The sequence below is a fragment of the Oncorhynchus mykiss genome, chromosome 26 (assembly GCF_013265735.2).
Source record: "Oncorhynchus mykiss isolate Arlee chromosome 26, USDA_OmykA_1.1, whole genome shotgun sequence".
NCBI classification, from domain to species: Eukaryota; Metazoa; Chordata; class Actinopteri; order Salmoniformes; family Salmonidae; genus Oncorhynchus; species Oncorhynchus mykiss.
The window spans coordinates 44,539,388-44,564,528 of NC_048590.1; the positions used below are offsets into that span (position 1 = coordinate 44,539,388).

The 25,141-nt window shown below is 43.4% G+C and overlaps 1 long non-coding RNA gene across 1 annotated transcript; it reads left to right on the forward strand.

The window, feature by feature from the left end:
- The first annotated feature begins 8,424 nt into the window (after positions 1-8,424).
- LOC118944545 lies at positions 8,425-24,967 on the forward strand. The gene is made up of 2 exons (XR_005039899.1): positions 8,425-8,733; positions 22,876-24,967. It is a non-coding gene; the product is annotated as an uncharacterized LOC118944545 (long non-coding RNA).
- Positions 24,968-25,141: the final 174 nt, after the last annotated feature.

Consider the following 25,141-nt stretch of genomic DNA (forward strand, 5'->3'; position numbering starts at 1 on the left):
ATGTCAAGTGTTATTGAAGTGTTGTGGTTGCAGGCACATCTAAAGCCTTTTCTTTTGGACTGTTGCTATGGGCCACCAAGTGCTGACAGTCAGCATCTAAATAATATGTGTAAAATACTTGATAGTGTATTTTATGTAAACAGAGAGGTCTACTTTCTCAGGGACCTGAATATTGACTGGTTTTCATCAAGCTGTCCGATCAAGACGAAGCTTCTCAATGTAACCAGTGCCTGTTATCTGGTTCAAGTTATCTGGTTCAGTCAACCTACCAGGGTGTTTACAAACACTACAAGAAAAGATCATCCACAAGTATTGATCAGATGTTTGTATCCATACCCATTGGATCCAGTGATCACAATATAGTGGCTATATCCAGGAAAGCCAAAGTTCCAACAGCTGGGCCTAAAATAGTGTAGAAGAGATCATACAAAATATTTATCTGTGACTCTTATGTGGATGATGTTCAAAAATATGTGTTGGTCTGATGTGATTAATGAGGAGCATCCAGACGCTGCATTTGATGAGTTTATTGATAAACCTATTAAGAAACGGACTGTTAGAACTGTTTAGGCTCCATGGATTGATAAGGAGTTGAAAACCTGTAGGGCTGAAAGAGAGGGGGCAAAAGGAGTGGCTAATAAGTCTGGCTACACAGTTTTCCTGGCTGACTTTTCAAATGGAGAAATGATGTGATTAAACTCAACAAGAAGAAGAAGAAACTGTATTATGGTGCCAAGATCAATGATATGAAGAATGATGGAAAAAATGATGGGCAGAAAGACATTCAACTCCATCTTTCATCGAATCAGATGGCTTCATCACAAAACCATTTTAAGTTGGTAATTATTTTAATGATTACTTAATTGATAAAGTGGACAAACTTAGGCAGGAAATGCCAACAATGAACAGTGAGCCATCGTAATCATGTATAAAAAAAACTAATAATGAAAGAAAAGCATTGCAACTTGGAATTTTGTAAAGTTAGTGTGGGAGAGGTGGTGAAATGACCTGGGGCGGCAGGTAGCCTAGTGGTTAGAGCGTTGGGCCAGTAACCAGCAGGTAGCCTAGTGGTTAGAGCTTTGGGCCAGTAACCAGCAGGTAGCCTAGTGGTTAGAGCTTTGGGCCAGTAACCAGCAGGTAGCCTAGTGGTTAGAGCGTTGGGCCAGTAACCAGCAGGTAGCCTAGTGGTTAGAGCTTTGGGCCAGTAACCAGCAGGTAGCCTAGTGGTTAGAGCTTTGGGCCAGTAACCAGCAGGTAGCCTAGTGGTTAGAGCTTTGGGCCAGTAACCAGCAGGTAGCCTAGTGGTTAGAGCTTTGGGCCAGTAACCAGCAGGTAGCCTAGTGGTTAGAGCTTTGGGCCAGTAACCAGCAGGTAGCCTAGTGGTTAGAGCTTTGGGCCAGTAACCAGCAGGTAGCCTAGTGGTTAGAGCTTTGGGCCAGTAACCAAAAGGTTGCTAGATCAAATCCCTGAGCTGACAAGGTAAAAATCTGTCGTTCTGCCCCTGAACAAGGCAGTTAACCCACTGTTCCTAGGCCGTCATTGTAAATAAGAATTTGTTCTTAACTGACTTGCCTAGTTAAATAAAGGTCAAATAAATACACAAATGGTAATGGCAAACCTCCTGGCCTTGACAACTTATGTAGATGGGGATGGTAGCTGACTCTATAGCCACGCATATCTGTCATATCTTTCATCTGAGCATAGAGGAAAGTCTTTGTCCTCAGGCCAGAAGGGAAGCCAAAGTCATTCCACTACCCAGAGTGGCAAATTGGCCTTTACAGGTTCTAACAGCAGACCTATCAGCTTGCTGCCAGATCTTAGCAAACTTTTGGAAAAAATGGTGTTTGACCAAATACAATGCTATTTCTCTGTAAAACAAATGAACAGCAGACTTTCAGCATGCTTATAGAGAAGGGCACTCAACATGTACTACACTGACACAAATGATGATTAGTTGAAATAAATTGATAATAAGAAGATTGTGGGAGCTGTACTGTTACATTTCAGTGCAGACTTTGATATTATTGACCTGTTGTTGAGAAAACATATGTGTTATGGCTTTTCAACTTCTTACATATTGTGGATTCAGAGCTATCTATCAAATCTAACTCAGAGGGTATTCTTTAATGGAAGCTTCTCGAATGTCAAACATGTAAAGTGTGGTGTACCGCAGGGCACAGCTCTCTAGGCCCTCTACTCTTCTCTATTTTTACCAATGACCTGCCACTGGCATTAAACACAGCATGTGTCCATGTATGCTGATGATTCAACCATATACATCAGCTACCACAGCTAATGAAGTCACTGAAACCCTTAACAAAGACTGTTTTGGAATGGGTGGCCAGGTAGTCCTGAACATCTATAAAACTAAGAGCATTGTATTTGGTACAAATCATTCCCTAAGTTCTAGACCTCAGCTGAATCTAGTAATTTAATGGTGTGGTTGTTGAACAGGTTGAGGAGACTAAATTACTTGGCGTTACTTTAGACTGTAAACTGTCATGATCAAAACATATAGATTCAATGGTTGTAAAGATGGGGCAGGTCTGGCCATAATAAAGAGATGCTCTGCTTTTTTGACACCACACTCAGCAAGTCCTGCAGGCTCTAGTTTTGTCTAATCTTGATTATTGTCCAGTCGTGTGGTCCAGTGCTGCAAGGAAATACCTAGTTAAGCTGCAGCTGGTCCAGAACAGAGCGTCACGTCCTGCTCTTCATTGTAATCAGAGGGCTAATATTAATACTGTGCTTGACAGTCTGTCTTGGCTAAGAGTTGTGGAAAGACTGAATGCATCACTTCTTGTTTTTATAAGAAACATTAATTTGGAAATTAGTAGTCAACTTACACACAGCATGGACACACACAGCACGGACACACACAGCATGGACACACACAGCACGGACACACACAGCACGGACACACACAGCACGGACACACACAGCACGGACACACACAGCACGGACACACACATTTGCACCACCAGACATGCCACCAGGGGTATTTTCGCAGCACCCAGGTCCAGAACAAATTTAAGCAAACGTACAGTATTATACAGAGCCATGAGTGAATGGAACTCCGATCTTATATAGCGCAAGTGAACAGCAAACCTGTTTTTTTATAAAAAATAAGAAAGCAACACCTCACAGCACAACGCCTCACCCCCATGTGACCTACTTGTTGTGTTTATGTACTGACATGTATGTGGAAATGATAGATGCAAACACACACACACTACATGTTAATGTTTTTAAATGTATTTTAATTGTAAAGTATTTTGTCTGTAATGTCTTTTTAGGTACATGTCGGACCCCAGTAAGGCTAGCTGTCACCATTGGCGTAGGCTAATGGGGATCCTAATATATCAAATCAAATTCTCAACAAGTTCAAAGCATGTGAATGCATCCAACTAGTATTTACGACTTCACAAATGGTAAATTCCCACCTCCCACATGGTTACGAACGCAGCATTAAACACAGGCTCCAGCATAGATATGGAAAGATAGCACACATTCTATCCTTGCAAATGAGGTCTTCTGTGACAGCATGGGCAGCTATCTCCCCTATAACAGCTATCTCCCCTTTAACAGCTATCTCCCCTTTAACAGCTATCTCCCCTTTAACAGCTATCTCCCCTTTAACAGCTATCTCCCCTATAACAGCTATCTCCCCTTTAACAGCTATCTCCCCTTTAACAGCTATCTCCCCTTTAACAGCTATCTCCCCTTTAACAGCTATCTCCCCTTTAACAGCCATCTCCCCTTTAACAGCTATCTCCCCTATAACAGCTATCTCCCCTTTAACAGCTATCTCCCCTTTAACAGCTATCTCCCCTTTAACAGCTATCTCCCCTTTAACAGCTATCTCCCCTTTAACAGCTATCTCCCCTTTAACAGCTATCTCCCCTTTAACAGCTATCTCCCCTTTAACAGCTATATCCCCTTTAACAGCTATCTCCCCTTTAACAGCTATCTCCCCTTTAACAGCTATCTCCCCTTTAACAGCTATATCCCCTTTAACAGCTATCTCCCCTTTAACAGCCATCTCCCCTTTAACAGCTATCTCCCCTATAACAGCTATCTCCCCTTTAACAGCTATCTCCCCTTTAACAGCTATCTCCCCTTTAACAGCTATCTCCCCTTTAACAGCTATCTCCCCTTTAACAGCTATCTCCCCTTTAACAGCTATCTCCCCTTTAACAGCTATCTCCCCTTTAACAGCTATCTCCCCTTTAACAGCTATATCCCCTTTAACAGCTATCTCCCCTTTAACAGCTATCTCCCCTTTAACAGCTATCTCCCCTTTAACAGCTATATCCCCTTTAACAGCTATCTCCCCTTTAACAGCTATCTCCCCTTTAACAGCTATCTCCCCTTTAACAGCTATATCCCCTTTAACAGCTATCTCCCCTTTAACAGCTATATCCCCTTTAACAGCTATCTCCCCTTTAACAGCTATCTCCCCTTTAACAGCTATATCCCCTTTAACAGCTATCTCCCCTTTAACAGCTATATCCCCTTTAACAGCTATCTCCCCTTTAACAGCTATCTCCCCTTTAACAGCTATCTCCCCTTTAACAGCTATCTCCCCTTTAACAGCTATATCCCCTTTAAAGTAATACATTTCCTCTACTTCTATGAGTCTTTTGGTCATTTGTAAATAAACTGAACAGGTATGTACCACCACGGACTGTGCTGGACTGTGTATAGTCTGAAAGGTATACAGCCACGTTGGTGATTTACTGCTACCTGCAGTTCTGGAATGTTTTTGTCCAATAATAATCCAATAACCAGGTTTCCAAGTTGTGTTGTGCTTGTAGAGCTGACTAATGATAATGGACTGATGGTGACACACACACACACACACAGAGTGCCTGTAGAGCTGAGTAATGACAAGCGGCTGATGTAGCACACACAGACCTACAGAACTGCAGAGCTTTCAGAGGCGTTCCACACACAGATCTACAGAACTGTAGAGCTTTCAGAGGCGTTCCACACACAGACCTACAGAACTGTAGAGCTTTCAGAGGCGTTCCACACACAGACCTACAGAACTGTAGAGCTTTCAGAGGCGTTCCACACACAGACCTACAGAACTGTAGAGCTTTCAGAGGCGTTCCACACACAGACCTACAGAACTGTAGAGTTTTCAGAGGCGTTCCACACACAGACCTACAGAACTGCAGAGCTTTCAGAGGCGTTCCACACACAGACCTACAGAACTGTAGAGCTTTCAGAGGCGTTCCACACACAGACCTACAGAACTGTAGAGCTTTCAGAGGCGTTCCACACACAGACCTACAGAACTGTAGAGCTTTCAGAGGCGTTCCACACACAGACCTACAGAACCGTAGAGCTTTCAGAGGCGTTCCACACAGACCTACAGAACTGTAGAGCTTTCAGAGGCGTTCCACACACAGACCTACAGAACTGTAGAGCTTTCAGAGGCGTTCCACACACAGACCTACAGAACTGTAGAGCTTTCAGAGGCGTTCCACACACAGACCTACAGACAGACCTACAGACAGACACATTTGTTCTGAGGGCTTACATATGAGCAGACTACCATTCTCTCTGGTTGCTTCCCAAATGACATTGACCATGGCCATTGTGAATAGGGTAGCATTTGGGAAACACCCTCTGCCATGAGCAGCAGAGAAACATGGCTGAAGAGATTTAACGGTCTGAGTAGCAGTTCTAATATTCTGTAATCCATCATCGGTACAGGCCTGCACCCACCTGGAATCTGAGGCAGAGGACAGGACAGTGAATGGATTAATGAATGAATGGGCATATCGATGGATGGATGGATGGATGGCATATACAGGTAGGTATGAATGTGTATGAGAAAGTGAATGAATGAACGAATGAATGAACAAATGAATGAATATTTAACACGAGGTGATAGCCACTTTTATCCCGTGTTAAATGTGTTATTTTAATATGCGATGGCACCCTGGACTCTAGGCAGGTGTTCCCACATCCAGTCAACCTGTCAGTGATGACTGTACTGACTTCATCAGATTCTAACTGTGGACACTAATGTTGTAGTGTATATTCATGTTGAATCTGACATGAATATGTACAGTGCCTTGCGAAAGTATTTGGCCCCCTTGAACTTTGCGACCTTTTGCCACATTTCAGGCTTCAAACATAAAGATATAAAACTGTATTTTTTTGTGAAGAATCAACAACAAGTGGGACACAATCATGAAGTGGAATGACATTTATTGGATATTTCAAACTTTCTTAACAAATCAAAAACTGAAAAATTGGGCGTGCAAAATTATTCAGCCCCCTTAAGTTAATACTTTGTAGCGCCACCTTTTGCTGCGATTACAGCTGTAAGTTGCTTGGGGTATGTCTCTATCAGTTTTGCACATCGAGAGACTGATATTTTTTCCCATTCCTCCTTGCAAAACAGCTCGAGCTCAGTGAGGTTGGATGGAGAGCATTTGTGAACAGCAGTTTTCAGTTCTTTCCACAGATTCTCGATTGGATTCAGGTCTGGACTTTGACTTGGCCATTCTAACACCTGGATATGTTTATTTTTGAACCATTCCATTGTAGATTTTGCTTTATGTTTTGGATCATTGTCTTGTTGGAAGACAAATCTCCGTCCCAGTCTCAGGTCTTTTGCAGACTCCATCAGGTTTTCTTCCAGAATGGTCCTGTATTTGGCTCCATCCATCTTCCCATCAATTTTAACCATCTTCCCTGTCCCTGCTGAAGAAAAGCAGGCCCAAACCATGATGCTGCCACCACCATGTTTGACAGTGGGGATGGTGTGTTCAGCTGTGTTGCTTTTACGCCAAACATAACGTTTTGCATTATTGCCAAAAAGTTCAATTTTGGTTTCATCTGACCAGAGCACCTTCTTCCACATGTTTGGTGTGTCTCCCAGGTGGCTTGTGGCAAACTTTAAACGACACTTTTTATGGATATCTTTAAGAAATGGCTTTCTTCTTGCCACTCTTCCATAAAGGCCAGATTTGTGCAATATACGACTGATTGTTGTCCTATGGGCAGAGTCTCCCACCTCAGCTGTAGATCTCTGCAGTTCATCCAGAGTGATCATGGGCCTCTTGGCTGCATCTCTGATCAGTCTTCTCCTTGTGTGAGCTGAAAGTTTAGAGGGACGGCCAGGTCTTGGTAGATTTGCAGTGATCTGATACTCCTTCCATTTCAATATTATCGCTTGCACAGTGCTCCTTGGGATGTTTAAAGCTTGGGAAATATGTTTGTATCCAAATCCGGCTTTAAACTTCTTCACAACAGTATCTCGGACCTGCCTGGTGTGTTCCTTGTTCTTCATGATGCTCTCTGCGCTTTTAACGGACCTCTGAGACTATCACAGTGCAGGTGCATTTATACAGAGACTTGATTACACACAGGTGGATTGTATTTATCATCATTAGTCATTTAGGTCAACATTGGATCATTCAGAGATCCTCACTGAACTTCTGGAGAGAGTTTGCTGCACTGAAAGTAAAGGGGCTGAATAATTTTGCACGCCCAATTTTTCAGTTTTTGATTTGTTAAAAAAGTTTGAAATATCCAATAAATGTCGTTCCACTTCATGATTGTGTCCCACTTGTTGTTGATTCTTCACAAAAAAATACAGTTTTATATCTGTATGTTTAAAGCCTGAAATGTGGCAAAAGGTCGCAAAGTTCAAGGGGGCCGAATACTTTTGCAAGGCACTGTATGTTAAGTCTGAACATCTAATTTTGCAACAGGTGCAGTGAGGACTGACCAGTCTTGAGATGGAGAGCTGACTAGAGTTTGGTTTGTGGGATGGAACTGAAGGATTTTGGGTACTGGCCAGCTGGGCTACTAGACTGCGGTTTCTACTAGCCCAGGTAACATTCAGGTCCTAAATCTGCGCCATGCAACGTTTATAAAGACAACATTTCACTGGCCAGCCGGGCTAGTTGGGCATATTTTCTACTAGCCTAGTCTGAAAAGTACTAGACTCGGGCTAGAGGACTGGCTTAATATCCAGATCTCACTGATTGCTATTGGCTACATACCAGTGGCTTGACAGTGTAAGCACCCTCAAGTCCCAATGAACAGCTGATAGGGAATATTCTGGAATAAGTTACCCTCTGATTTGAGGTTTGTGTGTGTGTGGACCTTCAACTCTGTACAATGTAACTGTAAGGCAGATGTGCACTGAACATGAAATCTGTCAGTGCACTTCTGCCTCTATTGTTTAATTGTCATGCTCTTACTAACAATAATAAGCAACTATGGAAATAATTGTACCCTTAGCTGAAAAGCAAAAGCAATTGTATTTAAAAATGTATACCATTACAACGACACAACACGCTTACAGAACTAAGAGGGAAACAAAGGACAGGGTGCGTGGGGGAGGGGGGCTGAGGGCCATGTTATGGAAGGCCCTCCTACATCCCTCCCCAGTGATTGGCCTTCTGATGTTATGGAAGGCCCTCCTTCTTCCCGCCCCAGTGATTGGCCTTCTGATGTTATGGAAGGCCCTCCTTCTTCCCGCCCCAGTGATTGGCCATCTGATGTTATGGAAGGCCCTCCTTCTTCCCGCCCCAGTGATTGGCCTTCTGCGTTTGAACAGCATTTCTTTCTCTTCTTTCCCAATGCTCTCCTCCCCTCCTGTCTGGGCCCAGCTAATCTCCAGAACAGGGAGGAATCCAACTTGATTGAACTTCCGCACAAAGATTATTATTATTATTCCAATGCAATTATTTGCACTAAAGGGTGAGTTACTCTGTTATGCCTGAAGTTGATTGGCTCTCATGGGTGGGTCATTTATTGTAGAGCACGTTGACTGTGACGGTTGTCCTGATTAGTAAGTGGTTGGCTTGCCTTTTAGCCTGACAAATATTGCTCTCTGTGTTGCAGGTATTGGGACAATTCAGCTAGCATTCAATTCAACTTTTTTCTCATACTTGTGGTCAAAAATCACTGCTTTTGCTGTGGCAATTCTGACATTTATTTGACTGGTTTATGTGGAAATAGTGCCGTGATTGGTCAATTAGCAAGCCCTCGCATAATATGGAGGGTATTGTTGATTCAATCGCAGAATCCTGGAGGGACTGCTTTATCCTTATTCTTTAACTCACTCTCTTTCTCTCTCTCTCCCTCTCACACACACATATGCAACGATACACACACACTCACACACACTCCCTGTGTGCCCATACATGTAATCAGAGCCTGGCAGTGGCCCATGGAAATCTCATCAGCAGGTGGGATGCGACAGTGTGTGTGAGACTTTTGATGGTGGTGAAGGCCTGTGAGGCGTGAAGGGGGCGGATGTGTTTGGGGCAGAGGGTCAAGGACAGGTTGGGGTGGTGGAGGTGGCTCTTTGAGCCATGTGGATGGAGGAGGGATGACTTACAAGCAATCTGGGGTGCGGGTGCTAGTCAGCACTGGCATTTACACACAAAAACACAGACACACACCCTCTGTCTGAGACAGAACGTGCCTCGACTCCGGATGACAGGATGAAAGCCAGGTCAGACAAGGTTTAGATAGGGAAAGAGGTAAAGATGTGTGATTAAAAAAGACAGTGTTCTCTCAACCATTGTGTCAGTATACAACCTGAATCTCTGAGATAAATATACCAGCGATGCACAGCCTGTCAGTACAGAAAATAATACCATTTTAAATTACAGTCAGAGCCTTTTAAAGGTGAGATCCAAGCACAATAGCACTGCATACAAAACAGGTTCTCTCTTGTGCTGTTAGCAAAAGACACCCACTTACATTGAAATTCAGAAGCATTTCTGAGTCTATACATTTTGACATGTACCTGTACTGCTACTGTCTTGAATGCTTGTGTGTGGGTGGGCAGGGCCGGATCCAGGGATAAGGGGCCTGAGTTGTTGGTTAGGGTCCCCGGCTGCTAGTTTTCTTTTTAGGAACTCAGTCTGGGTCTCAACTTACTACTGATAGTAAGAATAGTAGAATACACCAGGTGCAATTTGAAATTTGGTTGTGTCAGCAATGTTTTCTCTTGTTATGTCTGTCACTGACAGTCGCTCAATTAGCCATGTCAGCAAATTTTTGATTGGTAGTTAGTCTAGCCAGATATCTAAACTTGTAGTAATCATGGCCGGATACTGGCCGGGCACGCAGGGCATATGCCCAGGGGCCCTGACCTCCAGGGGGCCTCTTTGATTTTGTTAATCATTCTCATTCAGATATTCTATTTACATGGAATAAGTCATTACAAAATGTGTAGAATTGCTGGAAATTAACTTTCAAACTGCAGAAATGTCTCTCCACCCCATGGGAAAATGAGTAGAATTACATGACGATTTTATAAAATTGCTAAGTTTTCTTGCTTTAATACTGTAACATTTTCCAAATAGCTCTCACAGTTTCACGTCAGAATGAGACGTTCATCCATGTTTCTCAAATGTCAAATTTCAAAGTTGTTGCAAATGTTACATTTGGAAATGTTGAAGATGAAGGTTAGACATAAACCTTAAGGTTAGGCATTAACTGAATGGTTAAGGTCAGGTTTGGGATATGCTTAAAACAAAGATCTCAAAAACAACTCTATCGCTGGATTCAAACTGGCAACCTTTGGAATCAGAGGCAGATGTGTAGGCACTCTCTCTCCCCCCTCCCTCTCTTTCCCACTCTCTCCCTCTCTCTCTCTCCCCTCTCTCCCTCCCGTCTCCTTCCATCTCTACTTCTCCCCATCCCTTCCTCCCTCTGTATCTACCTCTCTCCTCCCCGTCCCTACCTCTCTCCTCCCCGTCCCTACCTCTCTCCTCCCCGTCCCTACCTGTCTCCTCCCCGTCCCTACCTGTCTCCTCCCCGTCCCTACCTCTCTCCTCCCCGTCCCTACCTCTCTCCTCCCCGTCCCTACCTCTCTCCTCCCCGTCCCTACCTGTCTCCTCCCCGTCCCTACCTCTCTCCTCCCCATCCCTTCCTCTCTCCTCCCCATCCCTTCCTCTCTCCTCCCCATCCCTTCCTCTCTCCTCCCCATCCCTACCTCTCCTCCCCATCCCTTCCTATCTCCTTCCATCCCTGCCTCTCTCCTTCCATCTCTACCTCTCCCCATCGTAACTCCCTCCGTCTCTCCCTCTCTTCATCTATCCCTCCCTCTTTCCCTCCCTTCTTCCCTCCGTCTATCTTTTTCAATCCCTCCCTCCCTCCGTATCTACCTCTTTCTCTCTCCCTTCCTTCGTCCATCCCCATCCCTCCTACCTCCTTCCATCTCAACCACTCTTCATGTCTCCCCATCCCTCCCTCCTTCCTTTCATCTCTCCTTCTCCTCATCCCTCCCTACCCCCTTTCCTCCCTCCATCCTTCCACCTCTACATCTTTCCATCTCTCCCTCCTACCTGTGTGGTAAAATCCTGCTGTTGCAGAGGCTGTCCCTCCAACCTACCTTCCTCCCTCCTTCCCTCCCTCTGCCTCATACCCCGTCATCCATACTTCTCCTTCCTTCCTCCTCTTCCCAGCTCACCAGTAGCTCCAGCTCTGCAGATGGTCCCTCTGTTGGCAGTCCGGTATCACAGCAGCTCAGTCACCTCTCTCACACACACACACACACACACACACACACACACACCACACTAGCAGCCAGCCTCTTGGCAGTGCAGTATTCATGCAGGGAGGTTTGATGGCTGTGTCCATAAAGCCACTGATAGGGATACAGAGGCCACAACATGGCCGTGTGTGTGTGGCGTGCATACACACATGTGTATGTGTGCATGTGTGTGTGCCAGAGAAAGAGAGATGGTCATAAAAGTGTTATTGTCCTAAATCACCCGGCTGTGTTCACAGCACTACCATAGAGTCTAGTTCACATCAAATCAAAATCAAATCAAATTTTAAAAATGTACATGCGCCTAACAGTGAAATGCTTACTTAGAAGCCCTTAACCAACAATGCAGTTGTAAGAAAAATAAGTGTTAAAGTATTTACTAAAATAAACTGAAGTAATAAAAATAATAATCTCTGTTATTGTCCTAAATCACCAGTCTGTGTTCACAGCATTAACATAGATGTTCACACCAATTGTCAATTATTTCATCTCAACAGATGTGAAGGTGATTCACAGCAATTGGGTTCACTACCGAAGCAATCTCACTAAGAGGCGCTCTTTCTTGCAGTGCTGAGAGTACTGATATCAAGTGGAATACCTGTGAATGTGTGTTTGTGTGTGTAGGCATGAACACAGACACACACACACGCACACACACACACACACACACACACACACACACAGTTTTCTATCCAGCAGAGTACCAGCCAGGGAGGGCTGCTGGGGGAAGAATAGAACAGCCTAGTTTCTCTAATCCTTTTGATAACACATCTCATTTGTACCAGATGACACATACTTTAACACACAGTCAGACAGGAAATCTGAGGAAACATGATCAACATCTCAAATGGTTGTGTCAGATTTCCTCTCTGACTGGTGTTACAGTATGTGTCATTCCAATATAGTGCACTACGACCAGGTCAGATCCCTATAGAACGGGTTGGCTGACAACGTCACCAGAACGAACGATGCTCAGGCTTCAATGGGGCAGAAGGCCGTGTGGTCTTGTGATTCTGGGTGGCCAGATAGATAGCAACAATGACATAGAAGCTGCCATGTGAGGAATCGTAGGTTGCTCATTTCAGCTAGTTTTATCTGATTATTGATATGCTAATATGGCAAAACTTTGCTAGTTAGCTAACCAACAAATGTAACAATGTATTTGAGAGACAACAAGTGCTCATTCTGCAAATGTATTTTCAATAAATATTGGAGACTAAATATAGTTTCCATGTCGTCAACAATCTAAACCAACCCAGTCTGTTTTGCCCTATAGTTGACATGTCGTCAACAATCTAAACCAACCCAGTCTGTTTTGCCATATAGTTGACATGTTGCTAACAATGATCCCTTATTGATGTCACTTGTTAAATCCACTTCAATCAGTGTAGATGAAGGGGAGGAGACGGGTTAAATAAGGATTGTTAAGCCTTGAGACATGGATTGTGTATGTGTGTTGTTCAGAGGGTGACTGGGCAAGACAAAAGATTGAAGTGCCTTTGAACAGGGTATGGTAGTAGATGTCAGGGGCACTGGTTTGTGTCAATAATTGCTTTTTCACGCTCAACACTTTCCTGTGTGTATCAGGAATGGTCCACCACCCAAAGGACATCCAGCCAACTTGACACAACTGTGGAAAGCATTTGAGTCAACATGGACCAGCATCCCTGTGGAACGACACCTTGTAGAGTCTATGTCCCCAACGAATTGAGGCTGTTCTGAGGGCAAAAGGAGAGGATGCAACTCGATATTAGGAAGGTGTTCCTTTGGTATACTCAAGGTATGTTGCTTCCTAATCCCTATCTAGTGCACTACCTTTGGCCAGATCCATATGGAGCCACATGAGGCTCTGGACAAAAATAGTGCACTAATGACTAGGGTTTCATGAGATTTGACCAATGGCCATCATCTCATCTGTCACCAACTTCATCACAGAAACCTAGAAGTCCTGGCAAACTGTGGTGTGTCCCAAATGGAACCCCATTCCCTATGCTATGCACTACTCTTGACCATTAGGCTGTGGTGAAAGGTAGTGGACTATATAGATGAGGGGGGTACCATTTAGGACGCAAGCCTGTGCCTCATTGAAACATGTATGCATATCCCATCAGATGCTGGACATGTAATCTGTGCATATTTTACACCAATATCTCCTCTAAACCCACAGGGAGAGAGATGAGGCGGCCCTATTGAATTATTCAAAGCTTCTCCATTTCAATATCTGGAATGCTGTTTATTTATATTCCTCAGGCTGAACAGGATTCGCCGGCAGAGGTTGGCGACTTTCCACGAGGTGAATCTTTTTAAAACTGTCCTCATCAGGGTTAAAACCTAGCTGAGGTGAAATGTCACACACGCACCCACACACACACAAAAGCAGAGCCTCAGCATGTTCTCTGTCTATCTGTCTGATGTACTGAAGAGAGCAGAGACATCAAATGTTCTCCGTCTCAGAGATATGCTCTCTCTTTTTGAAATAACTCTTTTCTGATCTAGATGTGAAGTTCATATGGGCCCAGACAGTGTTAAATAGTGCAGAATACTGCATAAATAGTGCAGAATACTGCATAAATAGTGCAGACTGTACAAGGCCTCGCAGCTCAGCTCACTCTCTTCCACTTTCTATCTTCTGCCCCTCTCTCTCCTACCTCTCTCCTACCTATCTCCTACCCATCTCTGTCTATCTCCTACCCATCTGTCTATCTCCTACCCATCTCTGTCTATCTCCTACCCATCTGTCTATCATCTCTTTCTTCCTTGTTCCATCTTTTCTGCCCTTCTCTCTTCCAGTCTACACCCTGCTACTCTTTCTCTTCCCCCTATATCTTCTTTCTCTTTCTCTCTAATGAGCTCATCCACGCTAACTTCATTATGGCCTCATCTTATCGTAATCTCACTTCAGGCATCAGAGTCAATTCATTTCCCCATCCACATGAATGGCATATGGAGCCTAGTAAAGCCATGGATAAGATGGAAGATTTGTCAGTATTTCTCCCACCTGATATTATGTTGTGTGTTGAGGTGTTAATGATGCTCCATCACACAGACATCACACACACCTCAAACACCGGAGTTGGTCCTAAAGCTCACCCTCAATTCTTACCTAAAAGAAATCCACGAGTGTTGACACTTTCTGGAGCGGTTTCCCAAACACAGATGACATTTTAATCATTTAGCAGACGCTCTTATCCAAAGTAACTAGGGTTAAGTGCCTTGTTCAAGGGCACATCGACAGATTTTTCAACAAGTCAATTCGGTGATTCAAAATAGCGACCTCTGGGTTACCGGCCCAAAACTCTTAACTGCTAGGCTATCTGCAGCCTAGAATGATCCTAGACAAAATGCATTTTCTATTGAGATTGCTTTTTAGGCCAGCGCCTAATTTGTGTCCGGGAAATCTTTGTCAAAGGAGAGATACTTTTTCACATTTTAATGGATGTTTGAAGCACACACTGAGTTTTGCCATTGCAGTTGCAACCCAACATGCCATTGTATCACTCTCTATGTATAGCTCTCTATCACAGCAACCTGTTGGACAGAACATGACTCTCCTCACCTCACAGTACCATCCTAGGGCCCAATGATCACTCTATTCCTATAGGGGCCCTTGGGAGTAAAGACCCCTAGACCTCTTGGGAGTATAAACCAGCACACAAGGGATTATGGGTTCTAGCATTGAGACACACAATCTCTCTCTCTCTCTTTCTCTCTCTTTCTCTCTCATATTCAATGTTCTTTATTGGCATGACGTAACATGACATTTTGCCAAAGCTTACTATGGAGATGAAGTGATATATTTACAATATTAACTTTCCTTGTTTTTGAAAGAAAATACATTTTTTTCCCCATAAAAATAACATCAAATTGATCAGAAATATAGTGTAGACATTGTTAATGTTGTAAATGACTATTGTAGCTGGAAACGGCAGATTCTTTTATGGAATATCTACATAGGCGTACAGAGGTCCATTATCAACAACCATCACTCCTGTGTTCCAATGGCACGTTGTGTTAGCTAACCCAAGTTTATAATTTAAAAAGTCTAATTGATCATTAGAAAACCCTTTTGCAATTATGTTAGCACAGTTAAACTGTTGTCCTGATTTAAGAAGCAATAAAACGGGCCTTCTTTAGACTAGTTGAGTATCTGGAGCATCAACATTTGTGGGTTCGATTACAGGCTCAAAATGGCCTGAAACAAATAACTTTTTTCTGAAACGTGTCAGTCTATTCTTGTTCTGAGAAATGAAGGCTGTTCCATGTGAGAAATTATCAAGAAACTGAAGATTTTGTACCACGCAGTGTACTACTCCCTTCACAGAACAGCGCAAACTGGCTCTAACCAGAATAGAAAGAGGAGTGGGAGTCCCCGGTGCACAACTGAGCAAGAGGACAAGTACATTAGAGTGTCTAGTTTGAGAAACAGACGCCTCACAAGTCCTCAACTGGCAGCTTCATTAAATAGTACCCGCAAAACACCAGTCTCAACGTCAACAGTGAAGAGGCGACTCCGGGATGCTGGCCTTCTAGGCAGAGTTGCAAAGAAAAAGCCATATCTCAGACTGGCCAATAAAAATAAAAGATTAAGATGGGCAAAATAACACAGACACTAGACAAAAATTTGACCAACTGGGGACCTTTTGTTAGTCCCCACGAGGCCAAATGGTATTTCTAGGTGGTTTAGGGTTAAGGTTAGGATTAGTGTTAGTGTTAGGGTTAGAATTATGTTAAGGTTTATTTTTGTTATTTAATCTTTATTTAACTAGGCAAGTCTGTTAAGAACAAATTCTTATTTACAATGAAGGTCTACCGAAAGGCAAAAGGCCTCATGTGGGGATGGGGGATTAAAAATTAAAAATAAATAATATAGGACAAAACACACATCACAACAAGAGAGACAACACAACACTACATAAAGAGAGACCTAAGACAACAACATAGCAAGGCAGCAACACATGACAACATAGCAAGGCAGCAACACATGACAACATAGCATGGCAGCAACACATGACAACATAGCATGGTAGCAACAAATGACAACATAGCAAGGCAGCAACACATGACAACATAGCATGGCAGCAACACATGACAACATAGCAAGGCAGCAACACATGACAACATAGCAAGGCAGCAACACATGACAACATAGCAAGGCAGCAACACATGACAACATAGCAAGGTAGCAACACATGACAACATAGCAAGGCAGCAACACATGACAACATAGCATGGTAGCAACACATGACAACATAGCATGGTAGCAACACATGACAACATAGCATGGTAGCAACACATGACAACATAGCAAGGCAGCAACACATGACAACATAGCATGGCAGCAACACATGACAACATAGCATGGTAGCAACACATGACAGCATGGCAGCAACACATGACAACATAGCAAGGCAGCAACACATGACAACATAGCAAGGCAGCAACACATGACAACATAGCAAGGCAGCAACACATAACAACATAGCATGGCAGCAACACATGACAACATAGCATGGCAGCAACACATGACAACATAGCATGGCAGCAACACATGACAACATAGCATGGTAGCAACACATGACAACATAGCATGGTAGCAACACATGACAACATAGCATGGTAGCAACACAGCATAACCACAACATGGTAGCAACACAAAGCATGGTACAAACATTCGGCACAGACAACAGCACAAAGGGCAAGAAGGTAGAGACAACAACACATCACACAAAGCAGCCACAACTGTCAGTAAAAGTGTCCATGATTGTATCTTTGAATGAAGAGATGTAGATAAAACTGTCCAGTTTAAGTGTTTGTTGCAGTCGCTAGCTGCAGCAAAGTGAAAAGAGGAGCGACCCAGGGATGTGTGTGGTTTGGGGACCTTGAACAGAATGTGACTGGCAGAATGGGTGTTGTATGTGGAGGTTGAGGGCTGCAGTAGATATCTCAGATAGGGGGGAGTGAGGCCTAAGAGGGTTTTATAATTAAGCATCAACCAGTGGGTCTTGCGACGAATTTACAGAGATTACCAGTTTACAGAGGAGTATTGAGTGCAGTGATGTGTCCTATAAGGAGCATTGGTGGCAAATCTGATGGCCGAATGGTAAAGAACATCTAGCCGCTCGAGAGCACCTTTACCTGCCAATCTCCGTAATTTAGCATGGATAGGATGGTCATCTGAATCAGGGTTAGTTTGGCAGCTGGGGTGAAAGAGGAGTGATTACGATAGAGGAAACCAAGTCTAGATTTAACCTTATCCTGCAGCTTTGATATGTGCTGAGAGAAGGACAGTGTACTGTCTAGCCATACTCCCAAGTACTCGTATGAGGTGACTACCTCAAGCTCTAAACCCTCAGAGGTAGTAATCACACCAGTGGGGAGAGGGGCATTCTTCTTACCAAACCACATGACCTTTGTTTTGGAGGTGTTCAGAACAAGGTTAAGGTTAGAGAAAGCTTGTTGGACACTAAGAAAGCTTTGTTGTAGAGCATTTTACACAAAATCCGGGGAGGGGCCAGCTGAGTATAAGACTGTATCATCTGCATATAAATGGATGAGAGAGCTTCTTACTGCCTGAGCTATGTTGTTGATCCAGAACTTATTTTTTTAAATTTTTTACCTTCATTTAACTAGGCAAGTCAGTTAAGAACAAATTCTTATTTTTAATGATGGCCTAGGCGGTTAACTGCCTTGTTCATGGGCAGAACGACAAATGTTTACCTTGTCAGCTCGGGGATTCGATCTTGTAGGTTACTTCTAGGCTACTGCCTAGTGGTTAGACCCACAGAGAGAGAACTGCTCCTTAAAGTAACTAACTTTGGCCTTCTGGATAGCCTGAGTGCACTTATTTCTCATTTGCCTGAACTATAGCCAGTCAGTCTGAGTGTGTGTGCCGAGCCTTTCACCAAATTCAATTCTTCAGGTGGAGTAACTCTGCAAGATCACGGTCGAACCAGGGGCTGAACCTGTTTTTAATTCTCTTTATGGGGGGCGTGTTTGTTAACAATACCTCTAAAAATATCAAAAAAGAAGGTCCGAACGTCTTCGACAGAGGGGATCAAGCTGATTCTATACCATTTCACAGAGACCAGGAAGGCTTGCTCATTAAAGTTTTTTTGCAAACATCTATGACAGGTCGTTTCACTGAGCAGCCATTACGAACACAGGCTGTAAAACAGGGATCACTAAGGTCATTACAGAAAACACTGATACCTATCAGGATTATTTGTGAGGATAACATGGAGTCATACCTTGTGGGATTGGTAATAATCTGAAAAATATTTAAAGAGTCATTGTTTTAGGACTTGGTCAGCTGGTTTAAGCATGTCCCAGTTTAGGTCACCTAGCAGGACAAATTCAGACTTAGTGTAAGGGGCCAGGAGAGAGTTTAGGGCAGGTAGGGTACAGGCCGGTGCTGATGGAGGACGATAGCTCTTTGGTGACTTTTGCTGGGTGCTATTTGAAAGATTAATGTTTAAAACCAGCAAATCAAATTGTTTGGGGACAGACTTGGTGGAGACAACCCAGCAGTGAAGGTGATCCTTGGTAAAGATTTCCACTCCCCCACTTTTGGAAGATCTGTCTTGACAAAAAAATTATATAACCAGAAAAGTTAACATCAGTATTCAAAACACTCTTCCTTAACTACGTCTCAGTAATGACCAACACATCTGGATTGGAGCTGTGAACCCACACTTTCAATTGATCCATTTTAGGTACTGTAATAAGCTTCTAGTGTTAACATGCAGAAAACCCAGGCTTTTACAAGAGCAGAAATCAGTGAAGCAGATATCAGAGCACGAGTCAGAATCGGGGCTGGCAACAGTAGATGGGCCAGGGTGTACATGCATCAACAGTAATACAATCAAGGCACGGCATAGGACAGGGAGAGCTCTGCAGTGCTGATTTATGACATCTGAATGTGCATCAGATGGCAACAAGATCATATTGTACAGCAATTTCATCAGGTAACATGAATACAAAGCCAGTGAGAGGTGGTTAGAATGGGATGGGAGGCCAACAGTCTGTGTAACCAATAGAGAGAGTCCCGAGTCTGGGAACAAACAGTCTGTCCCATGGTTGGGTAAAGAACGTTTATAGACAACAAAGTATGCAGGAGTCATGAGGCAAATAGCAAAATGCACAAGAAAAAATGTACACATATAATGACTTGAGGCTAGCCATTGTAAGTGGTGTATCTGTACCAGACAGGGGGAGACAGGCCAGGGCAGACGGAGAACAGAGAGGTGTGAGTGTGATGGAGGTACCTGTACCACACAGGGGGAGACAGACCAGGGCAGACGGTGAACAGATCGCCAGGTGGAATCCAAGCAGCAGTGCAGCAGGCAACAGCAGCAGGTGTCACACCCACTGGGGAGATGCTTTTGTTTCTGGAGGCAGATTTCTTGTAGAAAATACCAGTGAATGGTCTTTGAACAGGAGGAGGGGGCTTCAGAGGATGCTTCAAAGACTCCTGACACTTGATGGGCCCAAAGGCCTCGACACCTTTTACTTCACACCTTAGTGCTGATTGAATTTGTATCTGGTCTGTCCTTGCAAGCCTGGGAGCCTTAACTCAGCATTCAGTCCCCATAAAGTCAAATATATCATTGTGATGTACTTTCTATTTTCTTTTTCTTCTTGGCTTTCAAAACAGCATCAGACCAAACACTACTCACTCAGTTCCAGGTTGGATGGTGTCCTCAGGTCTCTGCTGTTTGTTTGCTAGAGCACCCTCTGTATAGCTTGGACAAATAAAACCTTGGAAGCAGTAATCTCTCTGGTTAATTTTGATTAAAATTAGGTTGTAGGTTTGGAGTTTTGATCTGGAGTGAAGGCCATGCTGTGGAGGGTAGCATCCTGTATATGTACCTGCTGAAAAATCAAAGTTTATCTAATTCCAAATCTATCCTTTTGTAAAAAAAAATATGTTGAAAAATGTGAGATGCCACATGCAGCTGTGTCTCTCTTAAGAGCTAAGAGCTAAGAGCTAGTTTTAGGGTTAGTTTTAGGGTTAGTTTTAGGGTTAGGAGCCAGGGTTAGGAGCTAGGGTTAGTTTTAGGGTTAGGAGCTAGGGTTAGTTTTAGGGTTAGGAGCTAGGGTTAGTTTTAGGGTTAGGAGCTAGGGTTAGTTTTAGGGTAAGGGTTAAGGTTAGGTTTTTGGGTAAAGGTTAAGGTTAGGGTAAGAGTAGTTCCGACTGCATTGTCAGAACTAGAAGCACAAGCATTTCGCTACACTCGCATTAACATCTGCTAACCATGTGTATGTGACAAATAAATTAGATTTTGATTTGGTTAGGGTTATGTTTAGCATTAGGGATTAGGGAAAATAGGATTTGGAATGTGACTGAATGTTGTGTCCCCTCAAGGTTGTGTGTATGTGTGTGTGTGTGCACATGTGAGTGCGTATATGCTCCTGAGCGCATAAACTAGACCATTGACAAGCTGAATACCGTAGGTATAACCTGGAATATGTATCAACTAAAATAGGCTTATGTTAATATTATTCAGATCAAATGTCCTTCTTGTGTCACGTCTATTTAGAGGTGGCTTTACTTTAGTACTGACCAGCCAACCTCTTTTCCAACCTGAAACTGTGCCACTATATACAGTACTTTACAACTCATCAGAGCTTCTCCCTCCAAAATACATCTTACACCCAAAGTCCCCAAACCAACTCTGAGAGTTGGGCGTTTGAGACCAAACTGGGTCAAGAATCCTCCAGGAAACAGAAAGAGGTAATTTGGGTCTTAGAAATTTCTGTGCTCACACAAGCATAAGCACATTTTCAATTATGCACAGACACAGACACACACACAGACACACACACAGACACACACAGACACACACAGACACACACAGGTCCCCTGTAGGGCTGGATTAATAGTATATGATTACATCAAAGGAGTTGCAGCGTTTCCTGTTCTGTCTTCACACATCCAGATAAAGAGAGGAGAGAGAGGGGAGAGAAGAGAGGGAGAGAGAGAGAGGGAGGGAGAGAGTGAGAAAGAGAGGAAGGGAGAGAAGAGAGAGAGAGAGGAAGAGAGAGAGAGAGAGGGAAGAGAGAGGGTGAGAAAGAGAGAAGAGAGGATGAGAGAGGGGAGAGAGAAGAGAGGAAGAGAGAGAGAGAGAGGGAGAGAGGAGAGAGAGTGAGAAAGAGAGGAGAGCGAGAGAGAGAGAGATGTTTGCCAGGACGTGACACTTGGTAGACAAACACCCCATGCCTCACTTGACATAGGACAGATGACCACCCACTGCAACACCAAGGAGACCCAGTCCCAGACCCAGCGCTCCCCACTGGTCCCACCCACCACCAGAGCATCACCACCTTCATTGGCGCAGCCAGACTGGACAGGGCTAGCCTACTACCCCACAGCCCCCCGGCCCAGACCTGGCCCCCCTCCCCTCCACTGCAGGACCAGTGCAGCTACGCAGAGGCCCTCAGAGGACAGAACAACTCGGATTGAACAACTAGGATTGAGTGAGATTAAACAGCTTCTCCAATACAACTGCACTAAATACACACACACACACACACACACACAGTTCCTTCCTCCTAACTTCCTGTGTGTGTGTGTGTGTGTGTGTGTAAGAGAGGTGAAGTTAGGTGTGTGTGTCCACAGGGAGTCATTCAGACTGTTTCAGGAGGCTAAGGGTAATCAATAACATTTTACTAAGCCCTGACAGGAGTCGTGCCATGTTGCAATGGTGATGATTGAACAGTATGGGAGGCCATGACTCAAAAAACAGTGCACTATATGCAAGATTCTTTCAGACACTATCACGTATACTGTAGACACAGCACAGGAACCTGCTGCCTTGCCTTGGGTGTGATCACATCTTATCTAGCCTACGGGCGCGCGTGTGTGTGTGTGCGTGTGCGAGCAAGCGAAAAAATTTATGATTTTCACATAAAAATGCAGGTTTCTAGTTTCACATCAATATTTGAATATCTTATTACATTTTTGTGTTCAAAAAGCAGTACATTAGAAAATGTATAAAATGTAAAATACTGCAAAATCTGAACGATTGTTTGCGTGTAAAAAATAACTACAAGGGAAACTCTGTTTAATTGAACCCCTTTTGTTATTCACCCAATGTTTGGGGGTCTGATGGACCCACAACATTATTGGGTTTTTAAAACAATACAGCCATAACAATTTACATAAAAATACTTAATACTTAGATGTTGACTCATATCAATTACAACCAATATAGACACCATCCATGGTTAATATTTGCCATTTACCTTATCACATTGGCAGCCATGCTCATTCCTTGGGCAAGAAGACCATTCAATTTCACTATTATCTGACATCCATATTTCTCCTCCTACAGGCTGCTGACTCGCTGGTCCTGGGGCTGGCTGAGGGCCAATCTCATCCTCTTCTACCAACTCACTGTCAGACTCTGAATTGACAGAGGCATGATCCTCATATTCGGGAAAATTCTTCATCTTCCAAAGTGGAAGACGTACCTTCCACACCAGCTTCTCTCTCTACAAAAATGATTTCTAAGTCCCTCTGAGCAGAGATGATTTTGATGAACGGATATCAGAACTGTCAGGCAAACTGACATTCTGATCTGACCAGCCATTCCCACCATCAGCTAGTCCGCATGCATCACCCTTAATATCAGAGGCAAATGCAGCATCCTACAAGGCTTGCAGCTCTACCTCCACTTACTGCAAGGGGATTGAGCAATGCCTGCTAAAGTGGGTTAAAATGACTAATAATTAGAAACATAATAGAATGGTAAACAAATGTAAAACTGAAAGTAAGATTCAAGTAGATCTGACGAATAATAACAGTTTGGGAATTGATCAAATGAAGTTGGACATAAGCCATTTTGCTGGACTTAATATATGAGTGTTTGTGAAACAGCATAAGTTAAGTAGGTATACCGTATACTATTCATAAGAATACCTCATGTTTGAAATACTCAAACTGATGCAAATAGTTGTTATATTTTAAAAGTAGAACTAGCACAATATTTTGTACAATGTATGTGCACATGTTTTTATGAAAAGTTGTGTGTACATTAGCGTGTGTGCATGTGAGCTTGCATGTTCATGTGTACGAGTGTGTATATTTATTTGTGTATGTGTGTGTGTGTGTGTGTGTGAGGGGGGGGGGCAGTAGGTTCATCCTGTAGGCTGTGAATGTTCATGACACACAGCACTCATGGGACGGGCTGTCAAGCATGACGGGACGGGCTGTCAAGCATGACTAAGCACATTCTGTGAGTGTGTGCTTGATCTGTGTGTGTGTGTTTTGAGTGTGTGTGTGTGTTCTGTGTGTGTGTGTGTGTGTGTGTTCTTTGCATGCGTGAGTGTGTGTGTGTGTGTGAATATCAACCTGAGACCTCCACATCCATGACTTTACCACAGTGACTGGATAAAAGATGATGCCTCGATCATCATTGAACTGTCAAGGCTGCTTATTCAGTGGCGTTCAATCATATCACTGCAGATAGAAATGCAATATATAGAGTTGACACTGTTTTCTATTTTCCATCACAGAGAAGCATGTCTGGTCTACAAACAAACATCTCAATCTGAACTTACTCTCTCTCCTGTATACACCTCTAATGAGGATGTTTTCAGCTGTACTTCTGTAACAGAATGTACTGACTGCTGATTCCTTACACTACTTTCTCATCTTTCTTTGTTTTCCAGAGAGAGGTAGGTTGCAACCCAAATGGCCCCCTATTCCAGAGGTCAAAAGTAACACACTATTTTTTAAACCACATCTCTCTACCATCGCTCCATGGTGTATACAGAGAATGAGTAATAACAGTCTTTACTCAACAAAACAACAAAATATTCCACGCAGGGAAACTATACCAGCTCACAAATATAAGAGACCGCTTAACACAGAACAAAGACGCACAAAACCATGGAGGGTTAAATAAGGAACATAATTATGGGAATGGAAACCAGGTGTGTACAATGAAGACAAAACAAATGGAAAATGAAAAGTGGATCGGTGACTGCTAGAAAACCGGTGACGTCAACCGGCGAACGCCGAACAAGGAGAGGGACCAACTTCGGCGGAAGTCATGACACCCACTCTTCATCTTTCTCCATCTCTCTGCATCTCTAAGAAACGATTACAATTGCACCATTCATGGTCGTATTCACACACAACAGTAAATATACATTATCTCTCACATGCAGTTCAGCTACCTCTATTACTGCAGCTCACCTATTTATAGGCCCCAACTGGTAGAATGTACTGTATGTCTCAATCTCTCTCTGTTAGATGTAAGCTTACTAAGTTAGAGAACATTACTGCTAAAGACGAGATGGTCACACGGAGCCACTGCTGGGATTTCAACATGGGATCTCCTGTTTACTATTCTAAGCAGATGGTAATATATTCCACTAATGTCTTATCAGAATCATGTTAGATGAATAAATGATATCTTTCAATCGGACTTCAGGGCTGATTATGCTGCTTCTATAATCCCTTTCACATCCTCTTGTCCTCAACTCATCTTTTTCAACACATTCTTCACTTACAGAATCAAAGTTGACTAAAACCATCGCTCTGTATAGACTGAGTTGAGAAATCCCTCTTAACCTCTCGCTATGGGAGATGGA